Source organism: Nicotiana attenuata, chromosome 3 (genome assembly GCF_001879085.1).
Source record: "Nicotiana attenuata strain UT chromosome 3, NIATTr2, whole genome shotgun sequence".
NCBI lineage: Eukaryota > Viridiplantae > Streptophyta > Magnoliopsida > Solanales > Solanaceae > Nicotiana > Nicotiana attenuata.
Window position 1 is genome coordinate 34,082,766 of NC_031991.1, and position 11,396 is coordinate 34,094,161.

The window sequence follows — 11,396 nt, forward strand, 5'->3', positions numbered from 1 at the left end:
ATTTTGTCTTCTTTTTAGTTTCTTTACCTTCTTTTAGCTTCCGCACGTTTCTTGATTTTTCTTAGTAGTTCTTGGACTCCTATAGTGTTGTTATCAATTGGTATCAGAGCATAGGCTAATCAAGATTTCAATATTGATAATCTTGGGAAGTTCTTGAGCAAAAAAAACAAAAAAATGATAATCAATAAAAAAAGGTGTTATTTCTCATTATTATTTTTAGATTCAAGTATTTTTTGATTTTCAAGTCAAGAAAGGAAACAAGAATAGGGGATCCTAGATCTTCAAGATTAAGGTAACTTCTTTCCTTATTCTTGTGGGTTTTGGGTTTCCTAAATTCTTTCCTTTTTTTTATACTAACCAATTCCTATTCTTTCTAGATTTGGTCCGTCACTTTTCTTTTTCTAACTCCTTTTCTTATCACTAAGGGTTGTGACTAGTAAGGTTTATTAATAAATTTAAAAATTAACAACCAAGGATTTCTTTGAGTGGAAAAAGGCAAGAGAGGTGAGAACATTAGAGGGGGAAAGCCAAATTTAAAATATAAATATTTCTTCTAATCTTTGTCAAGATGTCTCAAACATGTAGTTATGATGAAAGGAGGCGAGCTATGGCTTGACAACTTGAAAAGTCCAACTTACAGTATACCAAATGGAATGAAGACAATGGTAAAGTTATTTTTCAAACAAGAGCTAAAGTGATATCTTCGATTTGTACCCTTAGAATTAACAAAGAGTTTTGTTATAACACAATTAGCACTTATATGGTTGAGAAATGGAACTTGCCTTGTGTCAAGTATATTGAACCCTACATGTTGAGAGGAGTAAAGGCAGATAAAAGAGTGTTATTACCATTCTCTGTTGGAAGGTATGAGGATGCGATCTAGTGTGATATGATTCCCATGAATAATTATCATGTCTTTTGGGAAAGCTATGGTATGTCTACAGAAGAGATTCATATAGCATGGAAAAAATTAAATACTCTTTCGAGGTTAACCGAAAGAAACTCATTGTTGGGCCTTTGACTCTCTCACAAATTTGTGAAGATGAAAAGACTGCTAAAGAGAATATGGAAAAATATGAGAGAGAAAAGAATAAGAGGCGTAAGGGAGTGCATGTTGACATCCCAAGAGAGGAAAAAAGGGGAAGTTGTGTTGAGTAAAGAGAGTGGATGTCAAAGGAGGAAAAGATGATCTTGAGAGAAAATAAAAGAGAGAAGGCCATGAAATAGAAAAAGGTTGTGAGGTAGAGAGAGAGAGAGAGAGAGAAAAAAAAGAAGTTTTGAGTGAAGAAAAAGAAGAAAACTGTAACGACCCGATCGGTTATTTTGAGAATTACACTTCGCTTGGTGGTTTGAGGGTATGAGTAGCTCCATATGATATTTTATGACTTGTGTCTATCATCGATTTTGATTTTCGAGTGATTCGTAATTAGTTTGGAAGGATGGATTGCATGTTTGAAGCTTTAAGTTGGAAGAATTGACCAAGTTTGACTTTTGAGTATTTGACCTCGGAACGACATTTTGGTGGTTTAGTTAGATCCGGATGGTGATCTTGGACTCGGGCGTATGCCCGGATATGCATTTGGATATTTCTAGAAGGTTTCGGCACTAATTGGCGATAGTTAAAAATTTGAAGGTTTGGGATGTTTATAAGGGTGACCAGAAATTGACTTTGATGATATCGGATTCGGATTGTGGTTTTGGGAACTTGAATAGCTTCATTATGTCATTTGGGACTTGTGTGAAAAATTTGAGTTCATTCCGAGTTGTTTTGATAAGGTTCGGCACGAGTTTTGGAAGTTGAAAGATTCAAAGTTCATTAAGTTTGATTTGAGGTGCGATTCATCATTTTGATGTTGTTATGTGTGATTTGGTAGGTCCACATTATGTTTCTGGACTTGTTGGTATATTGAGATGGGTTCGCGAGTGGCTCGGATAAGTTTCAGATGAGATTCAGACCATTTTGGAACTATTTGGTTAAGGCTGGTTTGGCAGGGATTCTGGTGTGGCCGCATGTGACGACCCGGCCGGTCGTCTCATGAGTTACCGGTCTGTTTTCCCCATTTCTGCTCCTATTTTCTTTGTTCATCTATGTTTTGAGGTATCGGGTTGGTTGGATTGAATCCGGATTGGTTTTGGTGAATTTGGAGACACTTAGTCTCTTTTAAGAAAGCTTGAGTTGGAAAAGTCAACCGGATGTTGACTTATGTGTTAGGAGGCTCGGATATGAGTTCCGATGGTTCGATTAGCTTCGGGAGGTGATTTATGACTTAGGAGCGCGATCGGAATAGGCTTTGGAGGTGTAGAGAAGATTTAGGCTTGAATTGGCAAAATTGAGATTTTGGCGATTTCCGGTTGATAGGTGAGATTTTGGTATAGGGGTCAGAATGAAATTCCGAGAGTTGCAGCAGCTTCGTTGTGTCATTTGGGATGTGTCTGCAAAATTTCAGGTCATTCGGACGTGGTTTGGTTGAGTTTTTGATCAAAAGCGTATTTCGGAAGATTTTATAAACTTAGGCTTGAATTCGATGTGTTTCGGGTGATTTTATGTTGTTTGAGGTGTTTTGAGGATTGGAACAAGTTTGAATAAGGTTTTAGGATGTGTTGGTGCTTTTGGTTGAGGTCCCGGGGGCCTCGAGGTGATTTCGGGTGGTTAACGGAGAAATTGGATTGTGTTGCAGCTGCTGAAGTTGCTGCTTCTGATATTTTCGCACCTGCGGTTTGGGCACCGCAGGTGCGGCGCCGCATGTACGAGGGAGAAGCCGCAGAAGCGGTTATGGAGTGGAGTGTCAAAACCGCAAATGCGATTGTGGGGGCCGCATCTGCGGAACCGCAAATGCGGATGAAGGATCGCAGATGCGGCAGTGGCTGGCTTTAGTGATTTCCGCAGAAGCGGAGTGTTAACCGCAAAAGCGGTACCGTAGAAGCGGGTATTTTGACCGCAGATGCGATTAGGCCTGGGCAGAATGTATTAAGTCATTTCATCCGCGATTTTGGGTCTATTTTCACCCATAGTTGATCATTTTGAGAGCTTCTTGGTGGAGATCAAAGAGGGGTTCAAAGGGAATCGATTGGAGGTAAGAATTTCGGAACTAAAATTTGATTCTATTGTGAAATCTACCTAGAAATTCATGGAAACTTGAACTAAAAATGGAAGAACTAGGGCTTGGAATTTTGGAGTTTTGATTTGGGATTTGAGGGGTCATTTGGACTCCGATTTTGGTGTTCTTTATATGCATAGACTCGTGAGGAGATAAGGAATCCGTTGATGTGAAAGTTTCTGAGTTTCGAGAAGTGGGCCGAGGGCTCGGGTTTTTGCTAATTTCGGGATTTTTGGTATTTTTTGATTGTTTTCGCTTGGGCTTTGTTCCCTTAGCATATTGTGACGTATTCGCTCTGATTTTGACTACATTCGACGCGAGTGGAGGCCGATTCGAGAGGCAAAGGCGTCGCGGAGTAGTATTTGCACCAGTTTGAGGTAAGTAACCATTGTAAATTTGGAACTGAGGGTACAAAACCCTGGTATTGGACTTTATTTGATAAAAACGGTGACGCACATGCTAGGTGACGAGCGTGTGGGCGTGCACCGGTGGGGATTGTGACTTGGTCCGTCCCGTAGCGACTATTAAGCCGCGTATTTTATTTGGAAATGTTATATTGTTCCATAATTTGGATTCTCATACTGTATTATGGGTTGTATGCCGTGTTTGGGGCCTTGTGCCGACCTGTAGAAACCCTTAGGGGCATTTTAATTGTTTTCCTCACTTTACTTGTTAAAAGCACATCCTCAGTCATGTGTTATACCTATTAAATGTTTAAAACTGGTTTTATCATTCTACTCCTATCGTGAGGACTGTTTGGGCTGAGTTCCCTAATTTCTGTTGTGATGCCCGAGAGGCTGTGAGGCTAATGACTGAGAGAGGTTGAGAACCTTATGGTGAGGATATTATATGTATATGTTATGGATCGGGCTACACGCTGCAGCGATACTTATATGGATCGGGTTGTATGCCGCAGCGATATATATATATTGGATCGGGCTACACGCGCAGCGATATGACGCTTGGGCTGTAGGAGCCCCTCCAGAGTCTGCACACCCCCAGTGAGCGTAGTCGACTGTAAATATATTGGATCGTGCTGCACGCCGCAGCGGTTACTATAATTTCTATTGTTATGATATTGATTAGTCGAGTGCTGAGAGTGAGTACTGAAAGACGAGAGCTGAGTCGCGAGTGACTGAGAGGCTGCCCGAGGGGCCGTATTCTGAGTGATCCTTTGCCCGAGGGGCCCTGTTATGATGTTTCCACTGTTTTCACTCTTCTTATAGATAAGCCTCTGTTGGATATATTGTCAAGTAACTGATTTCAAAGTTTTAAACTGGAAATGATGAATTTATGATAGAACTGATTTTAAAGTTATATGTTTTGAACTGCTCGTCGCTGCTTTCAGTCCATTATTTACTTTAGTTACTTACTGAGTTGGCGTACTCACATTACTCCCTGCACCTTATGTGCAGATCCAGGTGCCCAGTGGCCAAGTGAGAGCTCTCAGCTGTTTTCCAGTATCTGCCGGGGATTTCGAGGTAGCTGCATGGCGTCCGCAGCCCTAATTTCTCCCTTCTATCTTATTACTTTCCGTATTTCTAGACTATCTACGTAGTAGGTTGTCCAGACTTGTATTAGAGGCTCTAGACTCGTGACACCAGATCAGTGTGGGCTGTGTAGTTTCTATGTCTTGTTGACTTCCGCGTATCTATCTTGCTGTTTTAAACACTTATTATGATAAATTGGAAATTTAACCGTGTTACAAATGATTTATTAAATGAAAATGGGTTGCGGTTTGATAGTTGGTCTGGCTTGCCTAGTAATGTGATAGGCGCCATCACGACCGGTATTCGGGGTCGTGACACCGCACCTGCGGAGCTATAGGCGCAGGTGCGGAGGCGCAAAAGCGGCAGAGTGCTCGCAGGAGTGGAAAAGGGCTATGTTTGGCAGCATCGCAGATACGAGGTCTTGGGCCGCATCTCGCAGAAGCGATGGCTGAGGTGCAGGGGCAAGACTTGTGCAGAGATGCGCGTTTTGCATCGCAGATGCGATGTCGGAGAAGGGGGGATTTTTCTGCAGGTGCGATGGGAGAGTTTCTAGTGATTCTCCGTAGAAGCGTAATTTTGGTCATAAAAGCGACGCTGCAGAAGCAGCTAATGTTTCGCAGATGCGAAAAAAGGCTAGCAGAATCTATATTTCGAAGGTTGGTCGTTTATTCACTTTTTTGGGTTGGAGCTTGGTTTTGGGCGGCTTTAGAGAGGAATTCACCACATGGATTGGGGTATGCATTCTTGACTCGTTTTTGATTATATTTCATGAATTAATCTTCGTTTTCGACGTTTGGTCATTGATTTTGAAAGAGAAATCGAAGGTTTTGTCTATAATTTCGTAAAATGAATTTTTGAGTTTTGAACATCGATTCGGAGTCGGATTTGAGTAAAACTAGTATGGTTATTTGAATGGGTTGTTGGATTCTATGAGTTTTGTCGGGTTCCGAGGTGCAGTCCCGGTTTTTACTTTTTGGTTGACTTTGGGCTTTCGATTAAAGATTCAACCTTTATCATTAGGAATTGTTTTCTTAGGTATTATTTGATGTATTTGAGTTGCCTTTGGCTAGTTTTGAGCCATTCTGAAGTCGGTACGCGCGGGATGATGTTTCTAGAGTATTATTTAGCTTGCTCGGTATTGGATTCGGCTTGTACAAGGTAAGTAACACTTCTAAACTTGGTGATGAGGGTATGAACCCCTGAATACACGTGTTATGTGTTTGGTGTTGAGGTGATGCACATGCTAGGTGACGTGCGTGTGGGCGTGCACCATGTGAATTATGATTCGGTTGATTCTGTTGTACTCTGTAGTGACCTAATCTTGTTTCTATCCATAAAATTTCTACGTGCTAGAGTAATTGAGATGTGATCCATGTTAGAAACTATGTTTAGGCTATATGCTTATCATGTTGGGACCACTGAGGTCATTCCTGCTATTGAGTTTTCTGCTTAAATTGCAAATTATATACTTATTCATTGCATATTATATCTCAGTCTCTGTTATTATTTGTCTCACGTCATATTATCACTATTTGGGCTGATTGGCATGAGATTTGTGAGGTCAAGAGACTGGAGAGATTGATGACCGAGTGAGGCCGAGTGCATGATTGTGATGATTTTATGGGATCGGGCTTCACGCCGCATCAGGCTTTATGGATTCATGCCTCTTATATTAGTGCTTGGGCAGGATCCCCCCCCCCTCGGAGTCCGACTTACGAGCAGTGAGTGTAGGTACCTACTGAGTGCGAGTATGAGTGCCGAGTGCGAGTGCGAGTGCCGAGTGATTGGGAGGAATGAGTGATTGTGAGGACTGACTGACTGTGCGGACTGAGTGAATGTGAGGAGAGAGTGACTGTGAGGATGGAGTGATTTGGAGGACTGAGTGCATTGATACTCTGAGAGTATGCATATGGTTTTATCGCTACACTACACTACAGTTGGCATGTATATTTGGCATGTAGGCAATGAGATGTATATCCACATGCTGTACGATATTGTGATATTCCTGACTTCACATGTACATTGACATGTAGGCATAGAGATGTATTTTCCTCATGCCATCTGATAACGAAACTTCTCGTTTATGTTGAAAGTTTTTGGGAAAAGTCATAGTTTTCAGAATTACTCATATTTTGGTGATTTCGGTGAAAGATTTTGGTTTTACTATTATACTTGAAAAGCATGCCTATTTTCCGTAATTGTGAATGAATTGAGCATCATATCTTTGAGTTATTACTTGTACTGCTATATTTATATTGTTATGAGTTGTTCCTAGTTTTGGGTGTTGGACTCTGACCTTTGTCCAAGCTCGTCACTACTTTCAACCTAAGGTTAGGTTTGTTACTTATTGAGTACATGGGATCGGTTGTACTCATACTACACTTCCGCGCCTTGCGTGTAGATTTTGGATGTTGATGTTGCGGTGTATGGCGGAATCTGGCCTTGAAGATGTACTTGCATTCCGGTTATAGTTGCCTCTTGTTCTTGGTAGCTTTAGAATTATTAATCTGTTCATGTATATTTCAAACACATGATGTATTTATTTCATACCAGCTTTGTAAACTCTAACTCTTAGAAGCTCATGATTTGTACTACCAGTCCTTGGGAAGTGTATAAAAGTTCAGTTATTTCATCATTTATTTTCTCAGTAAATCTCATCAAATTGGATTGTTGTTAATTTGCTTACCTAGTGGGTTGGGTTAGGTTCCATCGTGCCTAGTTAGATTTTTGGGTCATGACAAAAACCTTGGTGAGAAAGAAGAGGATAAGAGTGAGAAAAAAGGTAGTTTATTGATAAAAGCTAAAGAGAGTGTAAGCAAGAAAAAAATTTCTTTACTTTCTAACTCATTAACTCTTTCTTGTTTTAGTTCTTGTGATTTTGTGCAGCCATGTGTTAAAAGACCTTTTGAAAGGGAAGGTGAGGTGCAAGAGATGGTGGCAAAGGGTCCAATCGGATTCCAACATGAATTTGACAAAGTCAACTTTTGTTGGATGGTGGAAGATGAAGCTTGGTTAAATTCTTTGTTATTGAACCTTTTGACTACTTTGATTCTTATTTACAGGTTTATGACACGGAGTTTCCTAAAGCCATTTCTAAGCTGGAATCACTGCATAAAAGAATACAAGGTGATATTGTTCCATTAGTAAATAAGTCCAAGCATTGTATGTATAATTAGTTTATTCGCATTCTTGGCCTTTCCAGAACACCTAAGGTATTTTTGGAAGTAATGAACTATACTCTTATTTCTCACGTTGGTGACTTAATTATTGTTATGGATGATAATATTTTGATGCATATCAAGTCATTAACTGTAATATCTAAGTTCAAGTGCAAGAGTAATTTGTTTCCTTTTGAAATTGAGTATGACCTAGATGATTACTTATTCTAACTTAGTGGAAAGAGGCATGAAATTTATGAGAAGAGGCTTACAAATAAGTTTTCATGCGATAAAGTGCTAGAATGTGATTTCTGTTGTGTAATGGGGAGTTATTCTTCCAGTTATGCTAATTGTGAGCTTGTAAAAGTGTTTGCTACTAGTAATGTCACGACCCCAGTTCGCCCTCCGTAAACTATCGTGATGGCACCTAGTCTCTACGACTAGGTAAGCCTAACAAATTGCGGAAAAAGAAACAACAGAATAAAACTAGCCAAAAACTACGGAATAAGATAATGAAACATTTAAGATGCCGCTCAGCATATACAATACAAAATCTCAAACTGAAACTACATTTCCCAAAACTCGGAATCTCATGAAATCACAAGATGTGGAATAACTACAAAGTGTTCTAACTCTAGAGTGTCTAAACAAAAGAAGAAATACAGAAGGGCTATAACTAAAAGAGAGAGTAGATAGGGATTCCTCGGTCTGCGGACGCGGCAGAAATACCTCAAAGTCTCAAGAGATCGCCTCGCCTCGCTAATGATATGGCTGAGTTGATGTACCTGGATCTACACACGGAAAACATGTGCAGGAAAGGGCATGAGTACACCACAGCGGTACCCAGTAAGTGCCAAGCCTAACCTCGGTCAAGTAGTGACGAGGAAGGTCAGGGCCCTACCGGTCATATATAATAATATATAAGGAAGACGAGCAGTAGTAAAGAAATATAGATAATAAGAGAAACAACAACCACAACCAAGGCAAATAATCACAGAAGGTATACAACTCAACATAGAGATAACAACCGGGGGTTTACCAGTATCCCATCCTGTAGCCCCAAAAGTAAATAATCAGTGGATCTCCCGGGTGCTGTCCCGTAGTCCATATCAGTGTACAGGGGGATCTATCGGAATACCACATCCGTAGTCCCAAAAGTAAATAATCAGTGGATCTCCCGGGTGTTGTCCCGTAGTCCATATCACTATGCAGGGGGGGATCTACCGGAATACCACATCCGTAGTCCCAAATAAAACAGACAAGGGGGATCTACCGGGAACCGCCCGTAGTCCCAATGTAAACAAGCAGCAACAACACAAGAATAATCAACTCAACCAATTTAATATCAAAATAGGCAGGTAATTCTAACCTAGCATGCAGCACAGAGTTCAGATAAGACAGTTTGAGCAAGTAAGCAATTTAGTCATTTAGGGATGCTTTCCTAAGCTAACAGTAAGCTCAAAATTTAAGTAGTGTAAAACAATGAAGTAAAATACGAAGTATAGGTGCTTAAATGAAAAACAGGATTTTCAAATATCAGCACAAGTAAGCGCTCGTCACCTCACATACAAGGCATTTCAAATATCACAGTACCAACTCCTAAAAGGAGTTCCCCCACATAAGGTTAGACAAGCCACTTACCTCGAACCGGCTCAAAATCAACCCGAAACCACGCTCTCGCCACGAGTATCCGACTCCAAATGGCCAAAATCTATTCAAAGTAGTTGCATAATATAAATAACACTTCAAGTAACTAATTCAACTAATTAATTCTAAGCTAATACGCGAAATTAGGAAAAATGACCAAAACGCCCCCGGGCCCACGTCTCGGAATCGGGTAAAATTTACAAATTCGGAATCCTCACACTCTCACAAATTCAATCATACCAAAAGTACCAAAATCGGATCTCAAATGGTCCCTCAAATCACCACTCAAAACTCTCCAATTAACGAAGCCCTAACCCCCAATTTACCACTGATTTTCCTTCAAATTTTCATGCTTAAAATGATAAAAATCACCATAATAACGAGCTTAGGAACCAAGGACCTTACCTCAATGAATCCCTCTGAAAATCTCCCTTGAAATTGCTCCCAAAAGCTCCACCCCGAATTGAAATATTGAGAAAAAAGACCAAAATCGCGAAGGAAGACTTTTATACTTTCTGACCCAGGCTTTTCGCACCAGCAGCCCCTACACCGCACCTGCGGTACCGCATTTGCGGCCAAAGCACCGCATCTGCGGTTTTCACTTAAAAGCCCATTTCCGCATCTGCGACAAAATGCCCGCACCTGCATTATCGCAGGTGCGCTCCAGTAGTCGTTGCTGCCGTTCCAGCTGACCTCTCTATTGATGCGGCTCCATCTCCTCTTCTGCGAGTCCGCACCTGCGGTACCCTAGCCGCAGGTGTGGTTATGACAGCAATGGAAACAAAACTTCAACTGCCAAACCCAACTCAAAATCTTTCGTCAACCATCGGAAATCACCCCGAGGCCCCCGGGACCTCAACCAAAAGCACAAACAAGTCATATACCACTATCCAAACTTATACCAATCTTCAACACACCTCAAACAACATCGAATCAACCAAATTACATCGGATTCAGGCCTAAGGTTCCAAAAATCTTCCGAATTCCGCTTTTGATCAAAAAGTCTATCAAACCTCGTCCGAATAACCTAAAATTTTGCACACACGTCCCAAATTACACAACGGACCTACTCTAACTTCCGGAATTCCATTCCGACCCCGATATCAAAATCTCACTACCGAACCGGAAACTTCAAAAATTCAACTTTCGGCATTTCAAGCCTTATTAAGCTACGGACCCCCAAAACACAATCCGAACACGCCCCTAAGCTCGAAATCACCCAACGGAGCTAACGGAACCAACGGAATTCCATTCCGAGGCCGTCTTCACACTGCTCCAACTACGGTCCAAATTCTAAAGCTTAAACTCTCATTTAGGGACTAAGTGTCCCAAAACTTTCCGGAACTCCAAATAAATCCTCCCGGCAACTCACAATAGCAGAAAAAAACACGGGGAAAGCAATTATTAGGGGATCGGGGCGTAAATTCATAAAACGACCGGCCGGGTCGTTACATCATCCCACACTTAAACATTATTCATCCTCGAATGAGCTAGAGACATACCTGAAGTAGTGAAAAGATGAGGGTAACGGCTGCGCATATCCTGCTCGGTCTCCCAAGTCGCCTCCTCGATCGGCTGACCCCGCCACTGAACCTTCACTGATGCAATGTTCTTTGACCTCAGCTTTTGAACCTGCCTGCCCAATATAGCCACTGGCTCCTCAACATAAGATAGATCCTTGTCCAACTGGACTGAACTGAAATCCAACACGAATGACGGATCACCGTGGTACCTCCGGATTATCGAAACATCAAATACCGAATGAACTCCTGCCAAGCTGGGAGGTAAGGCAAGCTCATAAGAAACCTCCCCGACACGCCTCAATATCTCAAAAGGGCGAATAAACCTCGGACTCAATTTCCCTTTCTTCCCAAATCTCATAACGCCCTTTATAGGCGAAACCCGCAGCAAAACCCGCTCTCCATCCATATAGGAAACATCACGAACGTTCCGGTCCGCATAACTCTTCTGTCTGGACTGGCTTGTACGGAGTCTATCCTGAA

The 11,396-nt window shown here is 41.4% G+C and overlaps 1 pseudogene; it reads left to right on the forward strand.

Moving 5' to 3' along the window:
- LOC109224271 overlaps nt 1-11,396 on the forward strand; it is a 48,012-nt pseudogene that overhangs the window by 34,576 nt on the left and 2,040 nt on the right.